Genomic DNA, 17,019 nt, shown 5'->3' with positions numbered 1-17,019 from the left:
CTTAATTGAAAAGCTAAAAAAAAGTTGGAGGGTTAATCAGAAATTTTATAGGGTGAAATTCTTGATGATTAAAGAAGTTGAGGGACTAAATGATAAAGAAGAAAAGTTTAGGGATCAAATGTCGATAAGAAAGGAAAAGAAAGAAAGAAAGAAAGGAAGGAGAATCGGGGAAGAAGGAGAAGAGAGGGAGAGAGAGGACCTTCGGCTTTTGTCCGCTAGGTGGCCGGTGCAACTGAGGCTGAGCATGTTGGCGTGCCAAGTGCGAGAATAGTCATCGGCCGATTCAGGAGATTCGGTGGCGATCGACTCCCCTTGGCCTAACCTTCATTTCAGCGGTGTTGGTGACGCTTTTGGTGGCTGGAGTTGGAAGTTTGCTGTGGAGAGAGAAAGTGGGGGCAGCCGGAGTTTTCGACGAGTTTCGGCGAGCTATGGCCGATCAGAGGGCATATTCGGACTCTCCTCAGTTCAAGCTTTCCAATGGCACCAGTTTCGTGGCGATCGGACTCCGTTTGAAAATCGACGCCCAAGATCGTCCGTAAATCTCTCTGGATGATCGAGGGTCGAATCGGAAGATCGGAAGTTAAGATCGTCATCAGCGCGTTGTCTCGAGTCCGTAGGCGCGTTAGTATCATCGATCGAACTCCGGCGGTTGGAGGCGAGTTGACCGAGTGATCAAGCATCTCGATAATCCATCAGTTTGGCTCGCTCCACTCGAGGCATTGGAGTAGAGCTAGGAGGTCGTCAGAATAGTGTGGTTAGTTTTCTGCAATTCTTTTCTCTAGCAGCCTGACTTCTTCATCCTCGGGTTAGATGTAACTGAATTCGTTGGTATGTTAACTTTTAAAATTCTAGATTCTCTGCAGTATAAATTTTAGACTTATCAGTTTGTAATTTTATGCAAATTCAGGTCTTGCCTAATTATGCTGGCAGACCGAATTAAATATGTAGGATTTGATGGTTAAGGTTAATTGTGAATCGATGCTTTAGATTAAGTCTGACTTTCAATTTGATTGAGTTAGTGAATAGTAAGGCTTACTACAGGATTCGGTAGCCTTAAGCCTACCTAGTCCCCAGTGTCGATCACGGCCCATAGATCGGGTCGTGACAGATACAATCATTCTTCCGTGCATATATCTTCTCATAATGGAGATCTATATCTTTTATGATCTTTTTTGCCCCATAATTGGACATCACACATAGAAAATGCAACTTTCAATAACTTCAAAAGCATATTGAAGACCTTATTACTCAAGTACATGCTCTTTAAATGCATTAGCTTGAGTATAAAGACATGTTTGAGTACTAGTTACGTTCTGGATACAATGGTTGCTTAACCTTATTAGTAATCTATAAAATCTTTTGGCTTCATTATTTGGCTCTTGTCTTTAACTTCTACTTGTTTTCTCCTCAAACCTCATTTCTAGACAAGTGTCACAAATAAATCCATTCATATTATCATTTTTCACTTCTTCATCACTACTATAAGCCTTATTTATTTTCATAAGAAATTTGAATTTATTTGGTTATATTTATTAAAAAATTATGGTTAATTTGGATAATGTTTGTCATATTTATTCTAAGTTAATTGATATTTTCTTTTCTTTTCTTTAGTTTATATCATTAAATTAGATTCTTGGTTAAACATTCACATTAAATATTACCATAAACAAGTTAAAAGTAGATTTATAGGTGGATAAATAGATTATTCCTCGTGGGAACGATTTAGTACTTGATACTATATTACTTGATTGATTTCGTATATTTGCAAACAGTAAACAATAGGGCTGAGCATGGATCTCGATGATTTCCGCCCGAACCAAATAACCATACCGAAAAATACCAGAACCGAAATAACCGAAAGTTTTTATAACCGAATTGAACCGATCCGAATTTTTTTACTATTAAGGTATGGTACTGGTTCTTTAGTAAAAACCATACCATAACCGTACTATAACTGATCCGTCTTGTACTGATCCGGATCCAACCGTAGAACTGAATTTTTTACATATATTTATTAATAATTATTTATATTATATAAATAATACATATTAAAAACAACTATAATATTATAAAATACTTTATCCTCTATAAAAAATTATTTTATATTTTCATTTATATAATTCAAGCAATTGTTATCGAAATAAAAAAATAATACATATTAAAAATAACTATAATATTATAATATACTTTATACTCTATAAAAAATATAAGTTATATATATTAATATGTCACATACTATATCGATGCTAGTAATCTAGTATACATACTATAATACTAGATTTAAAATTTATTTACTATCTAGAAATCTTTGACAAGTTAATTAAAAGATTACTTAATTTAATAAAAAATTTATATAAATTAGTAAAAATTATAAAAAGTTATTATTATATAAATGTAATATTATTTACATTAGATTTATGAATAAATTAATTTTTAATTATATAATATTTTTATTTTAAAAATAATAATATTAATTATACTAAAAGTATTAATTTATATAAATATTAAAATTAATAAATAAATATTTTAAAAATAATTGTTATATTATTATACTAATAAAACTTAAAAAATTAAATATTTAGAAATAATTAATTTATTAACTTTCAAAATATTATAAATTAATATTAAAATATTAAAAAATATATTAAATTATATTTATAAATTTAATTTTTTTAAAAGGATCATAGAAAATCGTACCGTTCCCATCGTTGCCATCGTTCGCCATTTCGCCATTTTGTTCCCTTTTGCCCCTTCGCTCGCATTGTTCTGCCGCCGCCATTTTCGCTGCTCTTGTCGCCGCCGGCCGTTCTGCCGCTTGCCGCCGCCATTCCGCCGCCTCCACCCTTGCCGTGTGATCCGATTTTCACCGTTGCTTCCATCTTCTCATGTATTGTTATTGTTTTAATACACTTTTATGGTGTTTTAGCAGAATAGCAGACCTTGGCTTTTATGGTGTTCTATGGTAATTTTTATTTGATTGAGGTCTTAGCAATATGTCCGCTTGATGCTAATTAACCCTGTCGTTTAGAATCTATTGCTTTGCATGATTACCATTTATTAATGAGATTCCCTAATACATTAAATTAAGGAAGGAGGGTCTATTATCGAAGCTATTAACGAAGATTAATTTCAGTATACAACTCATCCCTCATGCAATTGCAATGATAACAAATATGCATTTTTTTGAACATATGCAAATAGAAAGAAGCATGGAGTTAGCATATACAGTCCTATTAACCTTGCATTATATGACAAGAATATAGCAATTAAGCTTTAACTTAATTTTATCTTATATTTTGCAGTTTATAAAGATGGTAAAGTATGGAGTTAGCCAACTTCAAATAGTGATGGCTTGTGCTTAGCTTCAATTCCACCTCCATCGGAAAATAATGCTTTATTTGCTGGCAATAACAGTACCGCTGCCTGTTCAAGTAAACATCCATGTCCACCAACAATAGAAAAAGAAATGCAGACTGTTGACACTAATGAAGGTACTAATACCGCTAATCCACCAACTTCCCCTCCTAGTAAAACTAGGTCATTTGTTTGGTTGCATTTTGAAAAAATTAAGAACTCTGATGGTAAAGAGACGAGTAGAGTTAGGTGTTTATAGTGTGGTAAAAATTACCATGGTGGTAGTGCCATGGGAACTTTGGGTCTTAGGAAACACTTGCGAGTAACCTGTAAACAATTTCCTCATAAACAACAGTTGATTGATGCAGAAATTAAGAAGAACAAATCGCAAAAGGCCCTAACATTCTTAAAGTCCATAAATACAGAAAATCCTAAGATTGAAACTTGGTGTTTTGATCAAGAAGCTTGTAGGAAAGCATTAGTTCGAATGATAATTAAAGATGAATTACCCTTTAGATTTGTGGAAAAGGAAGGGTTTAGAGAATTTATTCAAGTTGTTGTACCTGATTTTATTATTCCTTCTAGATTCACCATTGTGAGGGATTGTTTCACTTTGTTTGCTAAAGAGAAAAAAAAACTTGAAAGCCATTATTGCAACACAATGTCAAAGAGTCTGTTTGACCACTAATACTTGGACAAGTGTGCAAAATTTAAGCTATCTTTGTTTGACTGCTCATTTGATAGATGCTGATTGGAATATGCATAAGAGGATATTGAATTTTTGTATTGTTAAGAGTCATAGAGGTATAAATATAGGTAATGCAGTAGATGCTTGTATGAAGGAGTGGGGTATAAACAAAGGTCATGTGCATAACTGTTGATAATGCATCTAGTAATGACACTGCTATTCAGCAGTTGAAGAAAAGATTATTAAAGAAAAATGCATTTATTTTGGATGGAGATGCATTTCATATGAGGTGTTTTTGTAATATCCGGAATTTTTATGTATTTAATAATGAGTTTTTATTTAAGTTAATTTTAGCTCTATTTTTATTTGGTTTAATTTGAAATGATTTAATGAAAATTTTAATATTAGTCAATTGAATGAATTATTTTTCTATACCCAATTAGTTTGAAATTTTAAGAATTAATTAAGTAAATTATTTGAAGGGTAGATTATATTTTTAGTTATTCTAATTTTTCCCCAATGTATATGTATATGTATAAATAAAATTATATATATTGGAAAATTTTGGAAGAAATTGTAAAGGATATTTTTATAAAAGAATTTTGGGGAAATTGGTATTTTAATTAACTAGTGGTATTAAAATTTAAGTTGGAAAATAATTAGTAAATTGGTTATTTAATTTAATTGTGTGTTAGGACTAAATTGGAAATTTATTTTGAAATAAGGATTAAAAGTATAATTTTATTTTTATAGAGTTCTAATGGAAATTTGTGAGTTTGGTATTTTTGTAAATGTTTATGTCGACAAGGGTATTTTTATAATTGTGTATTTTCAATAATTCTAATTTTGGTCCAAATTAAATAGTTAGGGGCTTACTTGAAAGGCTGGAGGAAAGTTTAGGGGTTAAATAAGAATTATTTTGGATGAAATTGTAAGTAATTAAGAAAGTTAAGGGACCAAATCCTAATAAGGAAAAGTTCAGGGGCCTGATGTGGATATGGAAGGAAAAAGAAAGAAAAAAAAGAAGAGGAAGAGAGAGAAGTTGGGCACGCCGGGAGAGAGAGAGAGAGTGAGAGAGGAAGGCGTGCCCATCTAAGGGCATGGCCAAGGGGGCTGGTAAAGACCGTACCTTTACCCTAGCCCCATTACAACCTTGGTAAAGACCCTTTGATTTTGGTATTTACTTATTCACAGTAGCGAAGATATGATTTATGAGCAAGCTTATGGTGAGCGGGTCTTGTGCATTTGCTTTGAGGGATTTGTTATTCACCTAATATACACTTTGAGCGACTTGAGTGATCCCTGTGAGGCATTGGTTCATGATGTTTGTGTTGAGTTGTCATTTAAGTTACTCATGCATTAATATTATTTCCATTCTTTGTTAATGGTTTGTAATTTGATTTATGATTGAGTATCCTTTGAGATGTGTTGAATACTCTCTGTTGTGGACTAGGGGCATAAACTGAAAGGAATTGCTAACTGTAGTTTTATGAGGTGAGTTGTTAATTGCTTGAGGACAAGCAATAGCTTAAGTGTGGGGTAATTTGATAAGCATAGTTTTACACATATTTGCTTGCATATTATTGCGTATGTTCTTAGCAATTATTGTGCTTTTATTCCCAGATCACCCGTGTTTTATGTTCTTTTGCATTTCAGGAACATTTATAGGACCATCATCGTTGTTTAAGCAATTATAGATCAATACGTGCGGAAACGGACGAGAATTCATCAAGATCGGACAAGAGCCCGCATCGCATACATCGAGCACGGCCTCGGACTCGGCCATGCTCAACCATTGGCTTTGATTCTTGAAATTGGCACTTTGGGCACGGTTTCCGTAGCCACCACGGCCCGTGGTGGCCAACACGGGTAGAAACACGGCCCGTGGTGGCCAACACGAGTAGAAACACGGCCCGTGGTGGCCAACACGGGGAGGAATACTACCGTGGTGAAACCCTACTGCGAGATCCATAGCCAAAGACGGCCCGGACTTCGTCAGATTGACAAAGACGGCCTTGAACACTACCGTACGAGTTAAATATATAAGAAAAAATGAGTTTTTCTTAAGTGAAAAAGAGGGGGGGAAGAAAAGAGTGACATTGAGCCCTAGTGGTCGGTTCGGTTCGCACAACACCGAAAAGAGAGAGTTGCGTGAGGTAAGAATCCGGAATCGTAAGATTCCGAGTGCAAAACAGTAGTGGAGCAATTCAAGAGGCGTTTGGGAGATTAATCAAAGTGTAGATCCAGGATTTGGAGCTCGCTCATCCAATTCGAGAGAAAAGGGTGTACATGTTTTATTTTCATTATTCTTTCATTGTAATTGATTTCCTAGATTGTTTTAAACATGAACATGTTTAGCTAGACTGATTTAATCCATTGGGATTTCTTTACTATGTTGGCTTGATATTATATTGTTGGATTGTTTGAGTTGGTTTTGTATTCTTCTTGTTTTCGGTGATGAATAAGATTATGCATTATTCATGAGACGTTGTGAATTGTGATGTTTAGATTGCTTTATGAGATTGAGAAATCCGTTTGGCAATTGGAACTTTGAATAACAAGAACTCAGTTAATAATCGCTTAGAGATAAGGATAATTAACTAGCCGGATTAAGAATTAACAAAGCTTAATAGAGGAGGATTAAAGCTTAATGCTAATTTAAGAATCAATCGTTAGGAAGAGATTCCAACTTTAGGTTATTAGGTTTAGGAATTCGGTTATCTCGAGAGAGAAACCGAATTGATAAGAATTCGGCCCACGGGTAGCATAATTAGACTCACCGATCCTTTATCTTTTGTTCGGATGCCAACTAGTTTGGATTCCCTTTGGGTTTGTCTTCTTGTCTTGATTATTTCACTTATCAATTACTCCTGCATCTCCCTTAGAGCTTAGCTCGTAGTTAATAGTTAGTTTAGAATTTATTCATCATCCATTTTAGGTTAATATAACAAAGGACAAAGAAGTAACTCTGGGCTTTCGCTTTCCCGAGGAATACGACCTTGATACTCACTGTTAGTGCTAGACTGCATCGATAGGTACACTGCCTTAGATTGTAGCTAACACGAGTAGCACACATCAAGTTTTAGCGCCGCTACGGGAATTGTTTTAAAACTAGAGTGAAATTTGCTATTTGTTAATTTAGCCATTTTTTTTTCTTTCTTATTATTTTATGATTTTTATTTTTATTTGTTTATTTATTTTATTTTATTTGTACATATTTATTTAGCTTAAGTTTATGATTCATATAGTGAATGATAAGGAGGTTCAATGCTAAATTTAAACTCTTTGTATGATACATTGGAAAATGGGATCGGGAACCAAGAGAGTGCTAAAAATTGGGATGCCCGTGCATATTTAGATGCTCGAGTGGAATCGTTTATAGGGCTACCGATCAACTCTCTTCTCCTATCCTTTCATCTCAAGTCTTTTGTGAATTTTGTTGTGGTTTACATGTGTGTAATGATTGTCAATTGTATAGTGATGTTGCTCATTGTTCTTATAACGTGAATGTGAATTATACGGAAGTTGGCCAAATGACTCATATGGAAGCACCTACAATCAAGAGTGGAGCACTCATTCACCCTTTGGATGGAGCTTAGATGGCCAAGAACCACTAGGAATTCAGCAACTACATCAAAGAAATTTAATGTTGCACCTTCAACTCAAGATGAAGAGTTAGTGTCGGAGGAGTCGATGATGAGGTTCATTACAAGTCTTGATGACAGATTCCAACAAACAGAGAGGATACTTGAAGATCAACAAGCCTCGATTAAGAACATAGAGCATCAAGTAGGCTTGATCTTTCGCCATTAGCGGCGAGCAATTGGAAACTCCATCAAACGCTATTGAATCCGAGGGAGCATTTGAGCGCCATCACTTTATGCTCAGGGTGAGAATTTTTCCTGGTTTATCTACTATGTTTGATGATGATGCTTCATGCGGGACGATCTTTTGAACATGGAGATGGAACCATAAAAGGAAGAGGCGAACATAATTCCTCCGAAAGACTATCAGCGAGGAATGTACAGTTGATGATGCTTGAGTTGCGATTAGAGGAATTGTTGGTAGATTTTCCACAAGTCCCTTCGATGATGGAAGATGAGCATGAGTTATCCAATAAAGAAGTCTTGGAGGAGCTCGAGTTTCTTCTAGCAAGAGAACCAAGCCAGGGACTGAAGAAAACCATTAACACTCCTGAAGAAATTGCCCAACCGTCGATCCTTCCAATTGTTGAAACTTTAGCTTTCAAATTGGAAGAGCCCCTAGAGCATCATGACTACGTGCAATTATACGAGGAGCGAGTTTTGCCCATCATACTGGCAGCTTGCTTGACTGTCGGGAAGAGGAAGTTGACGATTATCCCTCTAAGCGGATATTTGAAGCCATTTGCTTGGAAGAAGGATGGATGGTCGTCGATCACGCCCATTTGCTTTTCACCATGAGTCCAGCTAAGAAGACTCATCACATCAAAAAGAAGCGCTTTTGGGAGGCACCCCAATTTTTATCTTTAATTTCTAATTTTTTTTTTAACCTTTTTATTTTGAAACATTTTATTAGTTTTAGTTTTCATATTTTCAGTTTTGATTTTATTTCTTTATTTTATTATTTTCAGATTCTACCGAGGAGGCACTGAATTTCCACAACATCGGCCCTCGATGGATGATCGTAGGCGATCCCCTAGATCTTTTATTTTCCGCATTTATTTACTTTATTTTTCATACATGTCATGCACTTGGATTGTATTGCCTTTGTTCTCTTAGTTGAGCATTCCATGCGGGGTATCCATAACATTTTACACTGAGGACAGTGTGTTCTTCAAGTGTGGGGTGCTTATGGGTAAACCCTAATCTCTCATATGGATTTTTAATTGCTATGGCTAGGTGTTGTGTATTTTTAGGAGATGTTAGGACATTGTGTTTTTATGCACTTGAGTATGCTAATTTTGAGTCGATTGATGACTTGATTTATAGAATTGTAGTTACTTTTCTTTGTTGTTCATTGTCCTTGGAAAACCATTTATGGTGTTTTACATCAACCTACGGGTTAAACCGGTGTTATTTAATTGTTTTTCGAATTGTCGAATTTTAACTTAGAACGTTGATAATATCATATGCATGTGTTTCTTAAATAATGATTCAATTAATGATATTGCGAACCAACTGCACCTAATACCACACCTGAAAGTGAGATTTTGAGCCAGTTGAGCATTCATTTTGCTTATGCTCTTTATATTTCTTGTTTGAATGTGCATTGTACTTAACTTTGCTTCTAGAACTTGCTTTGTAATGCGTGTTGAAGTTACATGAATATTGTGAATACCATGAGATGATTTGGGCGATTTAGGATTCCCCACATTTGACCAAAAGCCTACCACCTTATGTTTCCATTAGTTAGCCAATTTTTGAGCCTTAACCTTTTCTTCATAATCTACACCTATACACTTCAATTATACCATTCTTTACATTTATCTTTCCTTTACCCTTATGCTGGAATTTCTTTCTGTGATATGTTCGACTTTATGTGGGATTAAAATGCTAGTTGCTATGTTGGTAAATTCACTAAATCTTTTGATATTTTAAATGCTCCCTTTGATCCAATTTGTATTTGTTATTCTTTATGTTTATTCGAGTTGTATGCGTCAGCTAATAAGTCGCTAGTTCATTATTATAAAAAAAAAGAAGAGAAAAAAAAAGATGAAGAAGAAGAAAAAAAAATATAATAAACAAATCTCTTTAATTATTTATCTTTTATTGGATTTAGAGCATTTGCGGCGTTATTCTATGAAGTAGGGATTTTAGTGAATGATTCTTTTGTGATCTTAGGCATTTAATCCTTTGAGCATATAATATTGTTTATCGCACGAATTCCAAACATTTTCATACTTCCGTCCAAATCTCCGTACCTTTACCCTAGCCCCATTACAACCTTGGTAAAGACCCTTTGATTTTGGTATTTACTTATTCACGATGGCGAAGATATGATTTATGAGCAAGCTTATGGTGAGCGGGTCTTGTGCATTTGCTTTGAGGGATTTGTTATTCACCTAATATACACTTTGAGCGACTTGAGTGATCCCCGCGAGGCATTGGTTCATGATGTTTGTGTTGAGTTGTCATTTAAGTTACTCATGCATTAATATTATTTCCATTCTTTGTTAATGGTTTGTAATTTGATTTATGATTGAGTATCCTTTGAGATGTGTTGAATACTCTCTGTTGTGGACTAGGGGCATAAACTGAAAGGAATTGCTAACTGTAGTTTTATGAGGTGAGTTGTTAATTGCTTGAGGACAAGCAATAGCTTAAGTGTGGGGTAATTTGATAAGCATAGTTTTACACATATTTGCTTGCATATTATTGCGTATGTTCTTAGCAATTATTGTGCTTTTATTCCCAGATCACCCGTGTTTTATGTTCTTTTGCATTTCAGGAACATTTATAGGACCATCATCGTTGTTTAAGCAATTATAGATCAATACGTGCGGAAACGGACGAGAATTCATCAAGATCGGACAAGAGCCCGCATCGTATACATCGAGCACGGCCTGGACTCTGGCCATGCTCAACCATTGGCTTTGATTCTTGAAATTGGCACTTTGGGCACGGTTTCCGTAGCCACCACGGCCCGTGGTGGCCAACACGGGTAGAAACACGGCCCGTGGTGGCCAACACGAGTAGAAACACGGCCCGTGGTGGCCAACACGGGGAGGAATACTACCGGTGAAACCCTACTGTGAGATCCACGCCAGCCAAGACGGCCCGGACTTCGTCAGATTGACCAAGACGGCCTTGAACACGGTACCGTCGAGTTAAATATATAAGAAAAATGAGTTTTTCTTAAGTGAAAAGAGGGGGGAAGAAAAGAGTGACATTGAGCCCTAGTGGTCGGTTCGGTTTCCGCACAATCACCGAGTGCGAGAGAGAGTTGCAGTGAGTAGAATCCCGAATCGTAAGATTCCGAGTGCAAAACAGTAGTGGAGCAATTCAAGAGGCGTTTGGGAGATTAATCAAAGTGTAGATCCAGATTTGGAGTTGTTCATCCAATTCCGAGAGAAAAGGGTGTACATGTTTTATTTTCATTATTCTTTCATTGTAATTGATTTCCTAGATTGTTTTAAACATGAACATGTTTAGCTAGACTGATTTAATCCATTCGGGATTTCTTTACTATGTTGGCTTGATATTATATTGTTGGATTGTTTGAGTTGGTTTTGTATTCTTCTTGTTTTCAGTATGAATAAGATTATGCATTATTCATGAGACGTTGTGAATTGTGATGTTTAGATTGCTTTATGAGATTGAGAAATCCGTTTGGCAATTGGAACTTTGAATAACAAGAACTGGTTAATAATCGCTTAGAGATAAGGATAATTAACTAGCCGGATTAAGAATTAACAAAGCTTAATAGAGGAGGATTAAAGCTTAATGCTAATTTAAGAATCAATCGTTAGGAAGAGATTCCAACTTTAGGTTATTAGGTTTAGGAATTCGGTTATCTCGAGAGAGAAACCGAATTCGGTTAAGAATTCGTCCACGGGTAGCATAATTAGACTCACCGATCCTTTATCTTTTGTTCGGATGCCAACTAGTTTGGATTCCCTTTGGGTTTGTCTTCTTGTCTTGATTATTTCACTTATCAATTACTCCTGCATCTCCCTTAGAACTTAGCTCGTAGTTAATAGTTAGTTTAGAATTTATTCATCATCCATTTTAGGTTAATATAACAAAGGACAAAGAAGTAACTCTGGGCTTTCGCTTTCCCGAGGAATACGACCTTGATACTCGCTGTTAGTGCTAGACTGCATCGATAGGTACACTGCCTTAGATTGTAGCTAACACGAGTAGCACACATCAAGTTTTGGCGCTGTCGGGAATTGTTTGAAAACTAGAGTGAAATTTGCTATTTGTTAATTTAGCCATTTTTTTTTCTTTCTTATTATTTTATGATTTTTATTTTTATTTGTTTATTTATTTTATTTTATTTGTACATATTTATTTAGCTTAAGTTTATGATTCATATAGTGAATGATAAGGAGGTTCAATGCTAAATTTAAACTCTTTGTATGATACATTGGAAAATGGGATCGGGAACCAAGAGAGTGCTAAAAATTGGGATGCCCGTGCATATTTAGATGCTCGAGTGGAATCGTTTTGCGGGCTACCGATCAACTCTCTTCTCCTATCCTTTCATCTCAAGTCTTTTGTGAATTTTGTTGTGGTTTACATGTGTGTAATGATTGTCAATTGTATAGTGATGTTGCTCATTGTTCTTATAACGTGAATGTGAATTATACGGAAGTTGGCCAAATGACTCATATGGAAGCACCTACAATCAAGAGTGGAGCACTCATTCACCCTTTGGATGGAGCTTAGATGGCCAAGAACCACTAGGAATTCAAAGAACTACATCAAGAAACCTAATGTTGCACCTTCAACTCAAGATGAAGAGTTAGTGTCGGAGGAGGCCGATGATGAGGTTCATTACAAGTCTTGATGATGATTCCAACAAACAGAGAGGATACTTGAAGATCAACAAGCCTCGATTAAGAACATAGAGCATCAAGTAGGCTTGATCTTTCGATTACTAGCGTGAGCAATTGGAAACTCCATCAAACGCTATTGAATCCGAGGAGCATTTGAGCGCCATCACTTTATGCTCAGGTGAGAATTTTTCCGGTTTATCTACTATGTTTGATGATGATGCTTCCGCGTGACGATCTTTTGAACATGGAGATGGAACCATAAAAGGAAGAGGCGAACATAATTCCTCCGAAAGACTATCAATGTGAATGTACAGTTGATGATGCTTTGAGTTGCTAGAGGAATTGTTGGTAGATTTTCCACAAGTCCCTTCGATGATGGAAGATGAGCATGAGTTATCCAATAAAGAAGTCTTGGAGGAGCTCGAGTTTCTTCTAGCAAGAGAACCAAGCCAGTGGACCGAAGAAAACCATTAACACTCCCTGAAGAAATTGCCCAACCGTCGATCCTTCCAATTGTTGAAACTTTAGCTTTCAAATTGGAAGAGCCCTAGAGCATCATGACTACGTGCAATTATACGAGGAGCGAGTTTTGCCCATCATAATGGCGGCTTGCTTGACCGGCTTGGGAAGAGGAAGTTGACGATTATCCCTCTAAGCCGGATATTTGAAGCCATTTGCTTGGAAGAAGGATGGATGGTCGTCGATCACGCCCATTTGCTTTTCACCATGAGTCCAAATGAAGACTCATCACATCAAAAGAAGCGCTTTTGGGAGGCACCCCAATTTTTATCTTTAATTTCTAATTTTTTTTAACCTTTTTATTTTGGAAACATTTTATTAGTTTTAGTTTTCATATTTTCAGTTTTGATTTTATTTCTTTATTTTATTATTTTCAGATTCTACCAGGAGGCACCGAATTTCCACAACATCGCCTCGATGGATGATCAGGCGATCCCCTAGATCTTTTTATTTTTCCGCATTTATTTACTTTATTTTCATACATGTCATGCACTTGGATTGTATTGCCTTTGTTCTCTTAGTTGAGCATTCCATGCGGGGTATCCATAACATTTTACACTGAGGACGTTGTGTTCTTCAAGTGTGGGGTGCTTATGGGTAAACCCTAATCTCTCATATGGATTTTTAATTGCTATGGCTAGGTGTTGTGTATTTTTAGGAGATGTTAGGACATTGTGTTTTTATGCACTTGAGTATGCTAATTTTGAGCTGATTGATGACTTGATTTATAGAATTGTAGTTACTTTTCTTTGTTGTTCATTGTCCTTGGAAAACCATTTATGGTGTTTTACACATCAACCCTCGGGGTTAAACCGGTGTTATTTAATTGTTTTCGAATTGTCGAATTTTAACTTAGAACGTTGATAATATCATATGCATGTGTTTCTTAAATAATGATTCAATTAATGATATTGCGAACCAACTGCACCTAATACCACACCTGAAAGTGAGATTTTGAGCCAGTTGAGCATTCATTTTGCTTATGCTCTTTATATTTCTTGTTTGAATGTGCATTGTACTTAACTTTGCTTCTAGAACTTGCTTTGTAATGCGTGTTGAAGTTACATGAATATTGTGAATACCATGAGATGATTTGGGCGATTTAGGATTCCCCACATTTGACCAAAAGCCTACCACCTTATGTTTCCATTAGTTAGCCAATTTTTGAGCCTTAACCTTTTCTTCATAATCTACACCTATACACTTCAATTATACCATTCTTTACATTTATCTTTCCTTTACCCTTATGCTGGAATTTCTTTCTGTGATATGTTCGACTTTATGTGGGATTAAAATGCTAGTTGCTATGTTGGTAAATTCACTAAATCTTTTTGATATTTTAAATGCTCCCTTTGATCCAATTTGTATTTGTTATTCTTTATGTTTATTCGAGTTGTATGCAGCGTTCGCTAATAAGCTGCTAGTTCATTATTATAAAAAAAAAAAGAAGAGAAAAAAAAAAGATGAAGAAGAAGAAAAAAAAAATATAATAAACAAATCTCTTTAATTATTTATCTTTTTATTGGATTTAGAGCATTTGCGAGCGTTATTCTATGAAGTAGGGATTTTAGTGAATGATTCTTTTTGTGATCTTAGGCATTTAATCCTTTGAGCATATAATATTGTTTATCGCACGAATTCCAGCATTTTCATACTTCTGTCCAAATCTCCGTACCTTTACCCTAGCCCCATTACAACCTTGGTAAAGACCCTTTGATTTTGGTATTTACTTATTCACAGTAGCGAAGATATGATTTATGAGCAAGCTTATGGTGAGCGGGTCTTGTGCATTTGCTTTGAGGGATTTGTTATTCACCTAATATACACTTTGAGCGACTTGAGTGATCCCTGTGAGGCATTGGTTCATGATGTTTGTGTTGAGTTGTCATTTAAGTTACTCATGCATTAATATTATTTCCATTCTTTGTTAATGGTTTGTAATTTGATTTATGATTGAGTATCCTTTGAGATGTGTTGAATACTCGCTGTGGACTAGGGGCATAAACTGAAAGGAATTGCTAACTGTAGTTTTATGAGGTGAGTTGTTAATTGCTTGAGGACAAGCAATAGCTTAAGTGTGGGGTAATTTGATAAGCATAGTTTTACACATATTTGCTTGCATATTATTGCGTATGTTCTTAGCAATTATTGTGCTTTTATTCCCAGATCACCCGTGTTTTATGTTCTTTTGCATTTCAGGAACATTTATAGGACCATCATCGTTGTTTAAGCAATTATAGATCAATACGTGCGGAAACGGACGAGAATTCATCAAGATCGGACAAGAGCCCGCAATGCATACATTGAGCACGGCCTGGACTCTGGCCATGCTCAACCATTGGCTTTGATTCTTGAAATTGGCACTTTGGGCACGGTTTCCGTAGCCACCACGGCCTTCAGCACGGCCCGTGGTGGCCAACACGGGTAGAAACACGGCCCGTGGTGGCCAACACGAGTAGAAACACGGCCCGTGGTGGCCAACACGGGGAGGAACACGGCCGTGGTGAAACCCTACTTGGTGAGATCCACAGTTCCAAAGACGGCACGGACTTCGGCCAGATCGTGACCAAGACGGCTTGAACACGGCCGTCGAGTTAAATATATAAGAAAAAATGAGTTTTTCTTAAGTGAAAAAGAGGGGGGGAAGAAAAGAGTGACATTGAGCCTGGTGGTTCGGTTCTCGCACAATCTTGAGTCAGAGAGAGTCAGTGAGTAAGAATCCTTAATCGTAAGATTCCGAGTGCAAAACAAGAGTGGAGCAATTCAAGAGGCAGTTTGGGAGATTAATCAAAGTGTAGATCCAGTTTGGAGCTGTTCATCCAATTCGAGAGAAAAGGGTGTACATGTTTTATTTTCATTATTCTTTCATTGTAATTGATTTCCTAGATTGTTTTAAACATGAACATGTTTAGCTAGACTGATTTAATCCATTGGGATTTCTTTACTATGTTGGCTTGATATTATATTGTTGGATTGTTTGAGTTGGTTTTGTATTCTTCTTGTTTTCAGTATGAATAAGATTATGCATTATTCATGAGACGTTGTGAATTGTGATGTTTAGATTGCTTTATGAGATTGAGAAATCCGTTTGGCAATTGGAACTTTGAATAACAAGAACTGGTTAATAATCGCTTAGAGATAAGGATAATTAACTAGCCGGATTAAGAATTAACAAAGCTTAATAGAGGCGGATTAAAGCTTAATGCTAATTTAAGAATCAATCGTTAGGAAGAGATTCCAACTTTAGGTTATTAGGTTTAGGAATTCGGTTATCTCGAGAGAGAAACCGAATTGAGTTAAGAATTCGCCCACGGGTAGCATAATTAGACTCACCGATCCTTTATCTTTTGTTCGGATGCCAACTAGTTTGGATTCCCTTTGGGTTTGTCTTCTTGTCTTGATTATTTCACTTATCAATTACTCCTGCATCTCCCTTAGAACTTAGCTCGTAGTTAATAGTTAGTTTAGAATTTATTCATCATCCATTTTAGGTTAATATAACAAAGGACAAAGAAGTAACTCTGGGCTTTCGCTTTCCCGAGGAATACGACCTTGATACTCGCCGTTAGTGCTAGACTGCATCGATAGGTACACTGCCTTAGATTGTAGCTAACACGAGTAGCACACATCAAGATCGTCCGCAAATCTCTCCGGATGATTGGGGGTTAGATCGGAAAATCAGAAGCGGGAATCGTCATCAGCGCGTCATTGTGAGTCCGATGGTGTGTTCAGAGCGTCGATCGGACTCCGGCTACAGGAAGCGAGTCGACCGAGCGATCGAGTGTCTCGGTAATTTTCTCTGGCCCGTTGATCTTGGAAATCCTTTGATTTAGAATTGTGCAAATTGTTTTGTGTTGTGTATTTAATATTTGTGAGTCAAAAATAATTGTCTGTCAGTTTGCTTGCCTCGTATTTTGTGCTGTGTGGCGGAGTGGAGAAATAGTGAAGTTTAGGGACCCGACTCCCGTAGTTTGAA

The sequence above is a fragment of the Ricinus communis genome, chromosome 6 (assembly GCF_019578655.1).
Source record: "Ricinus communis isolate WT05 ecotype wild-type chromosome 6, ASM1957865v1, whole genome shotgun sequence".
In the NCBI taxonomy this organism is placed as follows: Eukaryota; Viridiplantae; Streptophyta; class Magnoliopsida; order Malpighiales; family Euphorbiaceae; genus Ricinus; species Ricinus communis.
This window is presented reverse-complemented; position numbering follows the sequence as displayed.